The sequence below is a fragment of the Cuculus canorus genome, chromosome 3, assembly GCF_017976375.1.
Source record: "Cuculus canorus isolate bCucCan1 chromosome 3, bCucCan1.pri, whole genome shotgun sequence".
In the NCBI taxonomy this organism is placed as follows: Eukaryota; Metazoa; Chordata; class Aves; order Cuculiformes; family Cuculidae; genus Cuculus; species Cuculus canorus.
The window spans coordinates 85510201-85527111 of NC_071403.1; the positions used below are offsets into that span (position 1 = coordinate 85510201).

Consider the following 16911-nt stretch of genomic DNA (forward strand, 5'->3'; position numbering starts at 1 on the left):
TACAGCATTTGGATGTCAGTGCAAAATATGAGCAACGAGGTTCTTGTGTGGGACGTGGGTGGATCAACAAGTCCTTCTTAAACCTTGAGACACAATCTTGAAAGGACCTTTTATATAAATGTCGTCTTAATACTTTTATCTTTAGCTTGTGAATCGTCTGTTGAAGTACTGGTTGTATGAGTATGAAAAAATGTGAGTGAATAAGGAGAGCTTTGGGACGTAGCTGCCAGGTTAGCAACTTTCCATAACCAGAAGGTGGGAGAAAATGCGACATACTGCTTGCCTTTCAACATGAATTTTTGGTTTCTGGATTTTTCCCGTTGTTGATTTCCTGAAGCAGTGCCATTGTGCCACTTGCTGGAGCAAGCATGTTGAAACCAGCTGAGGGGTTTTGTCTCTCCTCCAAGAGCTTCGTGACCATCCTCCCTGCTGCCCACCCACCTCCTCCATGGCACATCCCAGCCTCAGGCTCTGTCCTGTGAACCTTGCTGACATCTCACTGTTACCCATAGTGCTCAGAGCCACCTAAGGCATGGTCAGATAAAACTGGGCTTGGACAGACCAGGCAGATTTCAATTTTAACTTTAATAGAAAACTTGCCTGAAAGACAATTTCCCTGTAGACGAGACTTGTCCAGCGTCATTTCACCTTGATGTCCTGTTAACAAAGATTCCTGGTGGCTAATGCTATGATTATTATTATTATTATTATAGCTCATAATCTTTATTATTCTTCACAATCTGGTTTCCCCATCTTCTTTGTGTCTGTATAGGTTACTTACCTGTACAATTGCACTTGCAAAGCATAGGTTTCTCTCAGATCAATATTGTGTTCAATCTCTTGGGTATAAACATCTTGTATTCTCATGAGCTGTTTGCCTGTAGCGTTTGGGCAGTTTATAGCAAAGACACGGAGAGCTGGACTGTGGTCTGCAATTTCTGCATAATGTTACAGATGTTAGCCTTTGAAAAGGAAAAAAACGCAACAAAACAACAAGAAAAGATGCTCGTTTTTTCAAGGCTAGCGTAGTATTGTAGCGTGGTTTGGGCAAAGGTGGGATATAACACAATGCAAGTCTAGAAGCACTGTATCCTGGCCTGAGCATTTTCTTGGCTTTTGGTTTCTGAGGACATGTTGCCAGGTGCTCCTCAATGACAACCTCTGCTGCCAGGTGCAGGCTATAAATTCCCAACCAGAGCCACCTTGCAGGAGGAACTTGGAATTTTGGTTGAACAAAAATCTTCATTAGAAGCAAACCACAAAAAAGCTAATTTTTCAGAAGATAAGAAAAGCCTTAAACAGCCAAAAAACCCATCTTTTTCAGCCCCACTTATCCACATCTCCAATGCAGAAGGTACAGAGGGAAGGCTGTGCTTGGGATGAACCCTACAGCTAGATGGTCTTTTCTTCAAGCATTTCTATAGCCCCTGAGCCAAAGCCATCACTGCTGTCCTTTGCAAAAAGTTACTACCCTTCCCCTGTTTAAGTCTCCCCATCAGAACATACTCCTGCTTTGACAACTGTAGCTTAAGAACTGCAGAAACTGAGGGCAGATGGAGATACTTAACAAACAGTTTGTCTATGACTATGCATACCCACACTGTATAATATATTCTGGCACCTTCATGTTGCCTAGTCCATATAGGTGTCTTTGTGACATGGGCTTTTGTGCCACCCATGGTCCTGAAGGACATCAGCATCATGAAGCCCCAATGCTTTGCAGCCTAAATCATTAAACTAGAGTGGGAACACGTTGGATGCTCAATTCAGCATGTTTAAATACCTGCACTAACTCTGAAAATTAACTGACAAAGCAAAAAAATCCCAAATCCTACAGCCAAGCAAGAATTTGCAAAAGGAGAAAAAGAAGAATTCCTCTTTCCTCCCAAATAAAGTGTTTCATCATCTTTTTCAATTAGACTTGGGGTTTGGGGTTTTTTTTTGAAACCACAAAGAGAGGCAATTATAGAGTTTCATATATGTTTTTTCCAGAGTGGGAAAGGCAGGGTAAGATGAAGGGAGCTGGAGGAAGGAAAGAGAGTGAGGAAGGAAAGGAACAGAAGTTTAAAAGATAAAAGAATGTTGGAAAACTCCAAAACACTTGAATGTCTCACATTCTAGAACTTCAGTGGGAGTTGAGAGCATGAAGAAAGAAGAGAGGAAAAAAACAGATATCCAAAAGGTTTTGGTTCACCACACAGAAATGAAGCAAAACTTCCATGCTGAAACACACAGTATGCTTCTAAATGTTTCCAGTGGAAGTTTTTGAACAAGTCGGAAAAAAGATATATCCATGTCAGAGTTGGGAAGAACACACTTGTTTCTGTATGTATTGACTTGTCTTTTGGGGAGTTTAAACACAGCAAACAACTGGAAAAAGCTGCAACAATGAGCTAGAAAAAGTGCAAGGAGATGTTAACAAATATCCTGTAATAAATGCACCCCTGCAGCATTGCTGGTCCTGACATGGAGCGAAGGGGAAAGCAGCAGCGCAGGAACAGCATCGTGGTGCACATTAGACCATATGCCACCGACATGTGGTCTGAAGCCTTTCAAGAGAGCTCCAACTTGAAAAAGGCTTGAAAAGTTTTCAAACAGGGTTTTTATGGTCTGCTGAAACACAAATGGCCATTCTTCCGTTTGCAGGGAAAGTTTATCTGGAGGAAGGTGGGTGAGAGGCAGCCATCCTCCACCCTAGCTACCTGGTTCCAGCTCCTGAGCCAGGCAGAGTAAGACTTGCAGTGTGGGGAGCGTATTTCTTTCCTAGTTGCTGGCAAGCTGTGCTTTAATAATGGCATAACAGATAGTGCATGAAGAAACATTAACCACAAAAATGATTCCTTTGGGAAGAAAGTTTAGAAGAGGTTTTTCTTTCTAAACTTGACACCAGGGCTAGGAAGCTGGCGTACATCTGTGCAAACCTACCCGAGGACAGAAGGGATCAGGTGCTGGAGATCTCATCCTTGTTCAAGGCAGTCCCTTGAGGTGGGTAGGATGGACTTGGCTAGGGTGTGGAGGAGATTTTCCACATCATGCATGGGGCACCAGGGCTGCAGGAAGGGATGGGGGCTCACGCTGGGGAGAAATGGTGCACAGCCATGGCTCTGCAAGGGGATGGACTGAATGGACAGACAGCCATGGAAGAAACAACAGCACCATTCCTGTGGCTGCAGGGGCTTTTGGTTGTGCCTTGGCATGAGCAGGACCAACAGCACTCAGAGCCCTTGGCATCCTACTATATGGCAGACATCAGAGCTTTCTTACGGGTCAGATATTTGGTGGTGTTTTTTCTTCTAGGTTCTCATTCTGGCATCTTAAAATTAAGGGGGGAAACAGTTTCCAGGCCAATATAAAAGAGTCCTATCTGTACTGGTTCAGATAAAAAAAATCCTAGAAATTGAAAAAACAAAGAATAACATACCCTACAGCTGCCCTGAATATTGCTCTCCTTTAGTCTCATGGATTTGTAGAGGACTTGAAGATCTTGTCTTGTGGCCTGTTTAAAGCTGGGATGGAAGAGGCATCATAACAATGGAAAATGCTCTGATGATGGTTACGTACCCACCTCAGACCAGCTGAAGGGCAGAGAGAGAAAAACAGACCATCCAGGAGTGTTCCTACCCATGGTAAATGCTACAGAGCTATTGTCTTAGGGAATCTATTATTTTCTGGTGAAACAATTCTACCTATTTTTTTAACCAACAGCTTTTTTTAAAGCTGGTCCTTCACAAACTCAGTCCGAGCTCACCTGAGCAATCCTGTTTAACTTTTAGGGAGAACATAAGTTATGATTTACTTGATACCTGTGACAAGCCTAATGTAATGGGCTACTGTATTATAAATATTTAATAAGTTTTATGGAAAAAAAGAAAGTATTGGGGTTACAGAAATCATATTAAAGCAACCAAGTAAATACAAAGAAGGGTAAAGTGTCTAACTCTATAAGGTATAAAGGCTAAAGCAAACCAGATCTCTTTTCTAGATGTTTTTTCCATGTACAGTGGTAACAGGGCTGCATAAAAATAAGGCAAGTATTTAAAGACAGACAAAAAAAAAAAAAAAAGAAAAAAAAAGAGAGAGATCTAAAGCATTTGGTTGGCATTGATAGCAATCATTTCAAAAAGCCCTGGAACATTTAAAGAGAATTAGAATGGACTTTGTTGGAATCAAAGGGAGAGCATTTTCCATGGCTGTACATGTATTTGGGTATCTGCAAACTGATTACATCAGAGTGAGCAGAACAGCCTTGATCACCCAGGACTTTAAAATCAGAAGAAAGGGGTTTTCCTGTTTGGGCTTTTTTTTCTCGCTCACACATCTTATGGCTTTCATTCTTCAGCCTATTTGATGGTAAAGCAACATTTATTTTGGCATGGAGGTTTGCAGAGCGCTTTGAAAGGCTCTGCAGGTTGAGCAGTTACAGTTACACCAAACCCACCAGGGCAAGAAAACCTGGAAATGTTTAGGTTTACCTTGGGAATCACTCTGGAAGTCTTCTGTTTTTTTCATCTTAACCTAAGCTTTGCTTTTAAAGAAGTGGATACCTTTGTGCTTCACCGCCATATCCTCTGTGATGCAGATGGGTCTCCTGGCTTGCCGCATCATCGGCCCACCATTCCTTTGGCAATGCCAATTCCATAACCAGCTCTTTTGCCATGCAAGATAAAACGGGTTTTCACAAGGATTTCACCATGGATACCCATGGTGTCTGCCAGTGGAGAAAGGGAAATCAAGCCACCCTGTATCCAGGCTTGCCCTCACCTCCTTCATGCTCGCTGTCTTGGCTCTTTGCTCCAGTCTCTTAGCTCTTTGCTTTGGTTCCTGTGGCCAGCTGGGAGGGAGCTGGGATGGTGCTTTATTCAAGCATGCTGAGCCAAGTGTGTATTTCTGTTTGTGAAAAACAAAAAATGAGACTATGGAGGGAAATGAGACACAGTGCCAGAGCCAACCTTAAGCCCCACCAATGCCCAGTGGCATCTCCTCCCTCCACTCCCTCCATGCAAGGTCACTCACCAGCTCCCCAAGGGTCAGTTTGGCTTGTGAAGCCTGCTGAAAACAATTCCCATCTTTGGGGGGGTTTCTTTTTTTTATTTTCCTTTGAGTTTTTTGGTTTTTTTTTTTTTTTTTTAGCTTTCTCCTGGCCTAGGCATTGGATTCGGCCAGTGGGAGGTGTGGGAGCAGGGGAGAGGGGACTATGGCAAAGGGGAGCGGGAGAGAGGCCCTCCCCTCATGCAAGGGCTTGCATTGGTGGGGCTCTTCCCACCGGTCCCGCTCCTCCCACCCAGCGATAGACAGAGGAAAGCAACACAGGGAATGGGATGAGAGCAACCAAATGGTGAGAACTGGGGGTGGGGAGAATTGGGAGGGTGAGGTGTGGGTTGGTTTTTTTTTCCCTTACATGCCAATATATATTCCACAGAAACTTTAAAGCTGGAAATCTGGGTCAAGCATGGGACTGACGTAAAGCAATTCCAATGTAAACAGGCAAAAATGAAAATGCAATTACTTTCAACCCTTCATTTCTACTCTCTTTATGTCACCAAAGTCAGTAAACAATCGTACAAGGTAGTCTAGTTCCCAGCAAAGCCGGCAAGAGCCTTTCCACACCATTTGATGGGAATGCAATGAAAACCTGAGCCGTTTCTAGGTTGGAGATTGCATTTTCTTGTGATTTTCCCTAGTAATATTGATGTCAGGCATGGGATCTCCAACATGCAGGGACTGTTGTGTTTTTAGACACTTATGTGGATTCCCACTGTGACCTGTGGAGTAGGAAACAATCCCATGTGGGCTCTGGCAGGATGCTGTTACTCACAGTGTCGTTTCCCTGCCTGTGCCCAGGGTACTGAGGGCCCTTGGCATCACAGGTTTTCACACAAGCGTGTCTCAGCCCCACTCTGTAGTCCAGAGGCATCTTTTTATGGAGAAGGAGGAGTAGGAAAATTCACCCCCCTCTGCTCGTGGAAAGTAAATAACAGTTTGAAAAGGGCTGATTCACCTTTTAAAATAATGGGAATTTTTTTTCACACGACTTTTTTTTCTCTTTTTATGGTATTTTCCCTGCTACGATTATTATCCTAAATAGCTCTATCCTATCTCACTGCTACCAAGAGGGAGGCTTTACAGTGCTGCAGAGAACTGTTTTGAAGGTACAAATCACTTGACCTAAAGACTCTCCCTGGAGTGTCAGTGTTGCGCACTGTATTTTCGCTCTGCCAAACCTTTTATTTAGCACATGCTAAAGAACATTTAACATTTAAAGATCCCCTCTGTACATCCTCTAAATGTCTCCATCCTTTGCTTTTAGATTAATGTCTTCTGTGAAAATGAGATGATTGATTACAGAGCCTTATTATTTACAAATGAAGTGTTGTTCACGTATTGACCTTTCATTTCTATAGCTCAATACTAGTCCTTGTACAGCGTTTTTAATTAACGAAATGGTAACAGAATTAGAAGAAAAGGAGAAAGGAAAGACCTTCTGTGGATGCTTTTAACAAAAGGAAATTTTAAGGTGATTTGCACATTTAAGGTAGCAGAAACTAATGTTTAGTCAGATTTTACATCCCAAATCTCTGTTTGGAAAGTGAAAGAAATCCTCTCCTGGAGTTACTGCAAGCAGAAACACAGGAGAAAGGGGCTGATCGATAGACACGAGTGAGCATTTGTCCTTCGCCCTGGTCTGGTAACTCTTCTACACTGAGGAATTAATTTCAGCCCAATCTCCTTGATCAGCAACCAGCAAAGCCCACCTTAGCATTTTAAGATGAATGGCACCGATAAAGTCAGGGGCCTTGGGCAAAGCTCCCAAAACTATGATGCTAGAAATGCTGAAGATTCTAGAAATGCCAAAGAGGCAAAGAGTAGCAAATTCATCCTCCTGCAGCAGGACTGGGGGCTGCCTGGCCTTTCCAAAGCAACCTGTCAAGCCAAGGTGGATGAAATAATGGTGCAGCCCAGATCCTTGTTGTGTTGGGCAGTGATCAGTCCAGGCAGCCCTTCTGAACCCTGTTTCCAGCCACGCTGCCTTGCATTCAACAGCCATGAGATCAGAATGGCTCAAACCCAGCTGAAAGAGGGATAAAGAGTAAAGAAGCAGGAAGAAAAGATTAAATACGGCATAAACACAGTCCATGGGAGTTTGAGGTTTAAAAAGAAATATGTTCTGCTTGGAAAGAGGAATAATACCTTGTGAGAGCCACAAGCAGGCTTGGGAAAGCTTTGGATTTCAAGAATAACTGAGAAAAATCTTTTCTGCTGTGATTCTGACATAGTCCTCGTGTAAATGCTTTGGTCTGTTTGTGTGTGGTTTAGTTTGATCTCTTAAATGAGTAAATGTTTCTAATGAGCCCGGACATTTTGATGGGGAGGGGCAGGCACGCTAGAGACAGGCAGCTATCTTTGGCATGCAAACCAAGCTACTCACAATGCTTCTTTAAGGTGGCTGGTCAAAGGCAGAGATGCTCGCAGCATTCAGGAAGCATAAACCTTGGCAATGCTTTAATTTCCACTAACACAAGCAGACAAACAAACCAAAAAAATCACCTAAACATAGCTGGACTGTGTGCTTCTAATAAAATGCCAAAAAAGCAGAGCTAATCTCAGGTTGATTCCATTGTTCTTTCCCAGGAATGAAAAGAAGAATTTTCCACATGGACTTCAATGTATTCAGACCCATTAATAAAAATATCTGAAATATAAAGCAAATAATTTTGTTGCTCAGTAACAAAGATGTTAGTTAATACCTTAGAGATATAAAGGAACTATTGTAACTGCTGGAGAGGGATTTTGTATAGATAGATACAGAGATATAGATGATATATCTTTCTATTAGTGTAACAGAAGCATATTAAAAATGTCTTTCATTGCAAGTCTGAAGAAAAATATTAGGCTTGAATATGGTCATTGAGGAAGGACAGAGGCAAGCAACAGAGGGAAGGCTTTAAGTGAGTTTTCATCATCCTATGGATGCAGACATACAGTACACACCACTCTTCAGAGCGTCTGCTTGGGGGGACTTTTGTCCCAGTACACATGGACTCATGCAACATCCACTTCACCTATGAAAAAGAAAACAAAACACATGAGCATACTTCAGCACTCTTTGGGGAATATGAATGTGCTGCTTTGCCAGCTAAATTGTTTGCAGCGTATACTTTATTTGAGGCATCTCATCTACCATTTTCTTGCTAAAGGGCTGGTCCTGTTCCTCTCTAAGTATCATTATCTTCTGACCCCAGCAGTGATAATCCCTTCTTACGGAGCTCCTAGGAAATGACATTGCAAGGAACAAAATTAAATGTATATTCAATATATCTGAAACAATTCTGCTGTTTATGGTCGAATCTCCTACACAAGCTAAATCGTACATCTATGACACAACCCAAGGCATAAATTTGCAGGAGGCAGCAACAGGCTCCTGGCATCCCCTGCTTTTGGCTCTCCCCACATCTCTGCAGAAAAGTGCCTAAATGAAGCCCAGCCATCCCAAATGACAAAATTTTAGCCCTCATCACAGCTGAAAATAGGAGACGGGGAGGGCTGCTGCTTGAGCACAATATATCCCATACATCCAGCTTGCTGGGCTAAGCAGGACGTGGGGACCCCTCAGATGTGGAGCCAATAGGGAACACTCTGGCTACCTGGAATTTTATAAATCTTTCAGCTATCAGTCTTTCAGAGCTCCAAATGCAAAATCCAGCAGCCCAGGATATCATGTGGATTTATGACTTGGGATTTATGAACTGGTCTGGATAAAATAAGAACTGCCTTGACTTTTTTTTTTTTTTTTTGAGGTTTGAAGAAAATAAATAATAAAAACAAAGACTTGATTTTTTTTCCCCTTTTCAAAGCTTGCTGTTTATATAAATGTAGATGTTTTGTGTATATTCAATTATTTTGATTTGTTCTTCTTACTTGTGCTCTTCCTGGGGCTGCAAGAGGAGCCGTGCAAGCACCGCTGCTCTCACAGAGTTTCCTGCCTGGCAGGAATCGCTCAAGAAAACCTGATCTTAAGGCATTCCCAGCCCCATTCCTGGAGTTAGGAAAGGTGCTAGTAAATGTTTAGGGAGGTTTCTGGATCTCTCCAAACAGTAAGATAGCTCCTCACAATGCCACTGCCCCAGCTCTCACCTGTTTTATTATTTTCATCAAATACTTCTGCAGCTTTTGTTATTTGTGGCAAGCTGGGTTTTTAGGTTTGCATGTGTGCACAAGTACGTATGTGTGCGTGAACATTTGCTTATGTATGTATGTGTTCTTGTGTGTACATGTGCATATAAATGTACGTACATTTGTACAGTTCTAAAAGGCACCAATTATATATACATATGTATACATGTAGACATGGATACATGCATGAATACGTGTGGATGTGCATTCATGTATACATGTAAATGTGTGTATGTATATATGTACACACATATATGGACATATAATTACATGCATATTTACAATTGTATGAACACAGACTTATGCAGTCATGAGAGAGTATTGTGGATTGTTTGCATATTAATTCGTTGACTAGAAAACAATACAAACTATCACGTTTTATTAATGCTATTAACTGTATGTATTTTGCTTGAGAGCCCATCTCAAAGGACTTTCTACCCTTATTTATAACTTATGGCCTTTGTTTCAATTATTTTCATCTTCTTAAAATAAACAAAAAGGTGGCATTTACTTTGGTCAGGAGGAAAAACTGTCAGATATATTTTTGCCTCCTCTTCTGATTGACCCTTTCATATCTCTGCCCACGGTTTCTGGGTGATGTTCTTTCTGAATCCTTGAGTTAGCTCTCTGTTCTTCCTTTTATGGATCAAAGTACTCATTAGGAAAAAAAAACACAAATAAATATAGCTCCAGCCTTTCAGATTACCATTTTTCCCATTCCCTCTGCACAGACCTATCCAGGTACCTGTCCTGCCAGAACATGCCAACACCTTCATCCTGGGTGCTGAAACCTTTGCACACATCCTTCACCTCCTCCCATCTTGAGATTGAGTACCGCATAGATGCTGATAACACTGAATTTAATCTCCATGTGAGACCTGCATGTACTGCGGAGTATCCCCTAGAGCAGATGTGGGCTGAGCTTATTCCTGGGGATGTATAGGGAGAAAAGACCAGGGAGGGCAGCATGAGGGAGGGTGTTTTCACTCCTTTTCCTGGTGGCACCCCAGCTGCACATACCATGCCACACCATCACTCCCAGCCCCTAACACGCAGACTGCAGCCTGAAAGCACAACAGGCTCAGTCAAAGAAATGTCAGCAGGTCACTCTTCGTGAGTCTGAAGCAACACAGTTTGCTTTGGTTTAAATTACCACACATTCAGAGTGATTTCAACATGATTCGCATCCCAGGAATAACTTGATTTGGGATTTTGTTTTAAATGAATCTGAAGAGCCTAAATCATGTCTTAAAGCCAGAAAAAAATTGCTGCTTAAAATAAGAAATCCAGGATTTTATTTTGTTTTACTTATTCAGTGTGAATTTCCTGATTGCTATCTCTTTTGAGGCTCAGAAGTGATGTGGTGAGCCATCAGGTCTGGGGTGAGGAGGCTAGCAGGCTACTCTCACTTGGCACGTTCCTAACCTCAGCTTTGGTTAAGAAAGCTTAAGAGAATTTCATGCGAATTAATGAGATTCAATGAACAATGACTGAGGTGGTGACTGGGGACTTGTCTTTCTAGTTTTCACCCCACTAGGCATCTGTATCACTTGTACCTCAGATACTCACTGCCGTTCCCATCCAGGCACTGTGGAATTTTTGAAAGACAATTTTTCTTTTTTTCTATGCACTTTTCACACCACTGGCAGTCACAGAAGGGCAGGTGGCTCTTGCTGTGAGACTGGCGATCTGGTATTCTACACCGGAGCAGCTGTGCCAGCACCAGCAAGGGCCAGGGAGGGCAGCGGGACAGCCGCTATGCCGTGGGGATGTCCTGAGCCTTTCACCTGTCTCCCTGCAGCACCCAACACAAGCAAAACCCACACATTTATTACCCCCACAGCAGCAGGGTGGCCAAAAGCATCGTGGCTGTTTGCTGCTGGTACAGGGCTCCTGCTCTCCCTGGTTTCGGTATCATCTCCAGCATGGTCTTGCCATTAAAAATTATCTCTCCATCTTAGGGCAAGGGAGGGGGCTGCGGGCAGCCTCTCGTGCAAGGCACTAAGTGTCTGGACCCCGCTAAGTTCAAAGACACCCTTCCCTCCCACCCCAAGGAGGGATGTAGCCAGCCAGAGGATGGCTGGAGGCCACACAGACGGGAAGGTATGTAACAATCCATTTATCACTTTGCAAATATTAGTGCTGCTCGCATTTGCTACAGCAATATTTCTTCTTGGAAATTGGTGAAGTGAGTAATAACAATGTTATTTATTCTAAGACCTTGGAACTGAGAAGCAATAACAGGGGAGACTGTTCCTTTGAAAGCTTCGGAGGTGCTGGGAATAAAATGGGGGATGGGGAGGAAGTAGACCAACAAAGGTCTGGAGGAGAGAAAGCCATCGAAATCTCTTGTTTAATTTTGTTGCCCCAAAGGTAACAAAATGCCTTTTGTAATGATTTATATATAAACAAGGAGGGGTAGGAGAAGGGCGAACAGTTCAGATTCATCTCTTGTTGGTACATCCTGCCGGGTAGCAGGAGCTTCCCTCCCTCTGCCCCACAGAGGTTGCCCCCAGTGCCTGCTAGCACCTCAGGCTTGGTCTCTAGCAAAGTGCCTCCTTCACCACAGAGTCTGCTTGTCTGCCTCTTTTTCTTTTTTTTTTTTTTAAGCTTTTCTTCTCCCCCAACCCCCTCCAACCTCCTTACATCCCTTATCTGAATATATAAGGCTGCCCTTTGCTTAGATTTATGGGTTGGGGTAGTGTTGTGTGTATTTACAGTCTCCTGACCTACAGACCTATAGCTGAACAAGAGCAGGAGGAAACCAAGGCCCATTCCATAAACAGAGACAGATACGAGGGGGAGGCAGGAGGAATTGCGAGCAGTACTTAACATTTTTAACTATTGGGCCAAGCCAAGGAATTAGCGATTAGATTAGAGGCAAAGAAAAATGAGAAGCAGGGTTAAGAGACTGGGGGGTGGGGGGGGAGGAGGAAGAGGGCAGCAATGGCTGAAATTGGCCCCTGGGTTTGGCACAGAGAGAAATTAAAAGTTATAGGGATTTTATAAAAGGTTTTCCAGGGCAAAAGGGAAAAGGGATGAAAGCGAATCTCCAAAGTGTCTTAATCAGAACTGTGCTTTCCTTGGGTAGAGCTGAACAGCTCTTTTCAAGTCTAATTACCTTTTGAGGAGGTAGATCACTTAGTCTGTGTTTATTCAGGTACTAATTGCCTCAGATTAAGTAAAAAGAAAACCTTCCTCAATGATAATAAATATTTCTTACATCCATATCTATCCGCTGGTTTGTCGGCAGAAATTCAGTGCAGACGAGACGTATTTCAAAGGGGCTGGAGAACTACTCGACTTCTCCAAGGCAAAGGCAGCAAAAGTGGCAACAACCTGGAAAATAAATAAATGAAATGCAATGTATGTAGGGGTCATGATATAGCATAAGTATATCAACATGATGAACAGCTTTGATGAAAATGGTAAACAAAACCACCCTCTCTTCCTGTGGCTTGTTTTACATTGCAATAAACCACTGACTCTATAACCTATCAGAACATGCTGAGATTTTACGCATCATTTCCAACTACTATTTGAACATTTGGTTTAGAGTAGTCATGAACTATAATTAATGGGATTTTTCTTTTCCTGATAAAAAGCGGGCTTTATTGTATTTTATTACCTGTTGGTCCAAAGCACCATATAGATGACGTAAATTCATTGTAGGCTTCAGGATAGGGATAAAGGAAGGGGGGGTGAGGGGTGCGCATATGATTGTGATGAATTAACATTAACCATCTGTAATCAAACCCAGAAGTTTAGCTCATGATGCCCTCTCCAAATTTTCTTTGCATCTACGAGTGAGCTGGTAGCACTGGGACGCTGAGATTTCGGACCAGCTCAGCCTGCCAGGAGGAGAAGGGGAAAAAAAAAAAACACAACCCAGGCACCACAAAGACCATTGAGATGAATGGCTCTATTTTATGAGCCATAAAAGTTTTATTCATCTTGACACCGAAACAGGTTTAGGCAGCGAGTTGACACGCCTTAAATAAATAAGTGGAATTAATTCCCCGGCTCTTGAAACAATAGCAGTGTGCCTGTAACGCTGAGAGCTGCCCCGTTGTTTCCCGTTGCTGCTTGATATTGATATTATTTGTGGGGTTTTTTTCCTCTGGGGCCTGGTTGCTCCACTTCAGATTCTTCCCCTGTTTTATTAGAGGTTGAAAAAGGTTCAAGACCTGGTTGTACCGCTGCTCCCACCGACAGCTAAGGAACCAGTTTGGCGTCTGGTTTGTCTGTTGTTTTACTGCTGACCTTCAAATCAACTTTCCCCCCTGACCCCAGGAGGCATCTATCATGACAAGAGGCTGTTTAACACAAATGGTGCCCATTTATAGGGGAAGAGAGTCAGAAGATTTCCTTGGTTGTGCTGTGGGGTTTTTTTGTTGTTTTTTTTTTTATGAAGAATTTGGTTTTTTCACCCCTCTTTTCTCAGTCACCACAGGTGAAATCCCTCCTAGCAGCTGGCTTATGAAATAATGCGAGGGGAGGCCTTAATGAGCTGAAAGCACCCTCAGCTGGAGATAAATATATGCAAATGAGATGCACAAACAAAGGAGCCCGGACAGAGAAATATCTGCAATTCCAGCAAAATGCTGCCTGCAGCTAGAAGATGAACAGCTTTGATAAAATGGTAACAAAAAGCACCTTTTTCTCCTCCAGCTTGTTTTACATTGCAATAGAGCATTGTTATTGTAACCCATCGGAGCATGCAGAGGTTTTCTGCTGCTGCTTCAGAGAAAAAAAAAACTGTTTAAACATTTGTTTTTAAGGCATTCATGGGCTATAAGCAATGTGATGGCTTGTTTTTTTTTAATGGCTCGGGGTGGGGTTTTCGGGGGGGGGGGTTGGTTTGGTCAGGGTGGGTGCTTTCGGGATGTCTTCTCTTTTTCCTTTTTAGCCTTTTTTTTTTTTTAATATTTTGTTACCTGTTGGTCTCTCTCTGGCTCGGGTTGCTGGTGACTTTTGTTGTGATGTTTTGTAGCAGGGTAGCCATTGCTTCTATAAAATAATCAGGAGTTTTGGATTCAAAATTTGGAGGGAAAAGCCAAGTTGACAAGCAGCGAGAGGCAGCTCGAAGTGGGGGGGAACAGGGGGGGAAAAAACAGACTTGAACATTCACCAAGCAGCACCCAAACAGGCAGCTTTAATGAAAGCAATCAAGCCTCTGAGCTAATTCACAGACATCTAACATGCTGATTTTAATAAGCTTTTAAAAGGCAATCTCTAAGTTTTAAAAGTCACTCTTTTTAATTTAATTGGGGCTTTTTGGTTCATATATTGCCAAAACAAACACAGCCACTAAAATATGTTTTCAATATGTAAAAGTAGCATATCTAGACAATGTTTTAAATTAGCCTTGTATATCGGGAGGGGAGAAGGGAGGGCAGGGGATAGAAAAGAAAGAAGCTTACTTTGGATGAGTTGTAGACATTTTCCAAGCAGGGTTCGTCACATCAAAATAATACCTTTATGTTCTCATCCCTGCCTTTGTGAGTCCTCCCGTGTCAATGTATGGATGTGTCTTTACCTATTGGCTTCTTCAGGAAACAGCCCCCATAATCTCTTGGAGATGCACAGATTGCTTTCTGAGAGATAGAGAAAACACAGTACTGTTTAACTTTTAACCTTATGATATCATTAAATAGATCATTACAGATTCATAAATGAAGGATAAACAGTACAAACTTTAGAGGGCCCTTTACTCGAGGCACTAACCACAATTTTTATATCTGGAAAGAAGAAGAAAAGTAGACTTTGCTTTTTGTAAAAAACATTCCCCTCTTACTAGGTTACACGGCTTTGACATTTACAGATTTTAAAGTAGACAAGTGTCCAATTTCCTGATGTCAAGTAGATTTCCTAATTTTTCATAGACTTCTGTTGCATTTTTGGCCCAATGTGAGAATCATCAATTTAATTTGTGGGGATACATGCTGGAAATTGGAATATACGTTTGCGTGTGCACTTTAATGAACCCTAAAACCTGTCAGACAGCTCTCTGTTATGCCGCAGTTGCCCCAGCTTCAGGATTTCAAGAGTTAATAAAAACTTGGTTATATTAGAAAGGCTTTCCTTTTGCAGCCCAGGTTTGTAACAGCATAATTATGTTCAACTGCTGTTGTTTGAAAAGGGCAAACAGCATCTTAGGCACAGAACAATGAAATTACAGCTGAGATTTAGGTTAGCAAAAGCCGTCTTCTGCAGGCTTTTATGATTCATTATTTCCCATTAAATACAGTATTAGAAGTGTACACCAGATAGCTCATGGTTGCTGCGCTCAGAGCACATTATCTATATTACACAGGTCTGGGGAGCAGAATTAGAAAACTTTGGGGGAATGAGCAATATGTGTTTGCTGATAGAAGTACCATATGGCTCATCTTCCTCAATTGCTTTCATTGCGACTCTGATGCTGGAGAAATTAAAGTTTTATTTGATGTGGCACAGCTTAATGAACTGTCTTCTGTTAGGAAAATTGAATATGTTTCCTGTTATTTGAGCACAGAGCCCTCATGGTTTTGGCTGATGAGGGATGCATTATGTATTGTTTATTTAGCATTTTGAAAACAAAAGCAGATATTGGAGGTAAAATTGATTACTGCAGGATGTGTTATATAATCACATTCTTCTTTCTTTCTTTCTTTAATTTACGGCCTTGCCTATTATTTTTATGACAGCATTTTTTGTGGGCCCTCCTCCCCCCAGAAAAAAAGGAGAGAGTGTCGAAGCACAGTATATTACCTCTGCTTTGGTTAAAAACAACACTAGAATTTTTAAAGCTTAAGGAAGGACATGAAATGAAAAAAGTGCACTTACATGTGTATTAACCTGAAGGCCCAGTGCCTACCACGCCATCGGTCTGGGGATGCGCGAGAACCGAGCATGCTTTGGAGTGTGTTGTTGAAGGAAGAGTTGTTTCTCTGCCCTAGCTGGAGGACACAGAGAAGGGAACATCCAGAGTTCAGTATCCAAATACCCCACATCTTACATTTCTAAATATGCTGAAGGGAGTGAATTGCAAAATGTTAGTGGCTGGAGGGAAGGGGTAGCTATAAACAAGGAGGATATAGGAAAGTATCAGGTGGAGCAGCACCCACATTACCTGGTACTGAGGCATCCATCGTTTAACTGTGGCAAGGAAGAAGTTACTGATAGAAAGATGGCTCAGATAATAGGCAATGGGTGGTTTTAGCTTTGTTTTATAGCACTCATAGACACATGCATGCCAAGGCGTACCCGTACCACTGGGGTGATTTTTCTCTGTTAGGAGCAGTAAGTCCAGCAACAGAAAGAGCTGTGTATGGTAACCCCCCTTCTCTCCAAGTTTGTGAGCAGAGAAGCATATTTAAACTGTGAAACTTAAAGGCAAAAAGTATCTTTGAAGTATGTTCCACTTCTCCTTGCTGGAAATCCTGCCCCGTACCACCCTCTGGCTTTTACTGCTATTGATCTCCCAGAAAATGCGAGGAGAAGGGAGCAGAAAGTAAAAACTAGCTGGGATAGCTCAGTGCTTTTTTTTCTTGCCCTCCACACTGCTGCTCTGACAAAAAGGCAATTTGTCTTGCGTGCCCCATGATGTTTGAGGACTCTGGCAAACGTGCATGTTAAACAAGCCCCGCACAGAATCTAAATACCATCCATTAAAAGAGAAAGTCCCAACGTGTTTATAGCAGTGGGCCAAGGCGCCTGGCCCTCACTCCGGCAAAACTCCCATTGACGTCAGTGGGG

At 42.4% G+C, this 16911-nt stretch overlaps 2 long non-coding RNA genes across 3 annotated transcripts in view; one reads left to right on the forward strand and one right to left on the reverse strand.

Annotated features, from left to right (window-relative positions):
- Positions 1-4112: 4112 nt before the first annotated feature.
- Positions 4113-16911, reverse strand: part of LOC128851590 (uncharacterized) — an 18356-nt gene continuing 5557 nt past the window's right edge. The window contains exons 2-7 of one of the 2 annotated variants that reach the window (XR_008448915.1): positions 16000-16112; positions 14595-14768; positions 12395-12510; positions 7546-8060; positions 4762-4887; positions 4113-4647 (exon numbers count right to left, since the gene is read on the reverse strand). This is a non-coding gene — a long non-coding RNA (uncharacterized LOC128851590). Of the gene's footprint in view, positions 4888-7545; positions 8061-12394; positions 12511-14594; positions 14769-15999; positions 16113-16911 lie in introns of both variants that reach the window. The other variant, XR_008448914.1, reaches the window with a different exon arrangement.
- LOC128851591 (uncharacterized) overlaps positions 13593-16911 on the forward strand; it is a 13335-nt gene continuing 10016 nt past the window's right edge. Inside the window, exon 1 of the long non-coding RNA XR_008448916.1 lies at positions 13593-13813. This is a non-coding gene — a long non-coding RNA (uncharacterized LOC128851591). The remainder of the gene's footprint in view (positions 13814-16911) is intronic.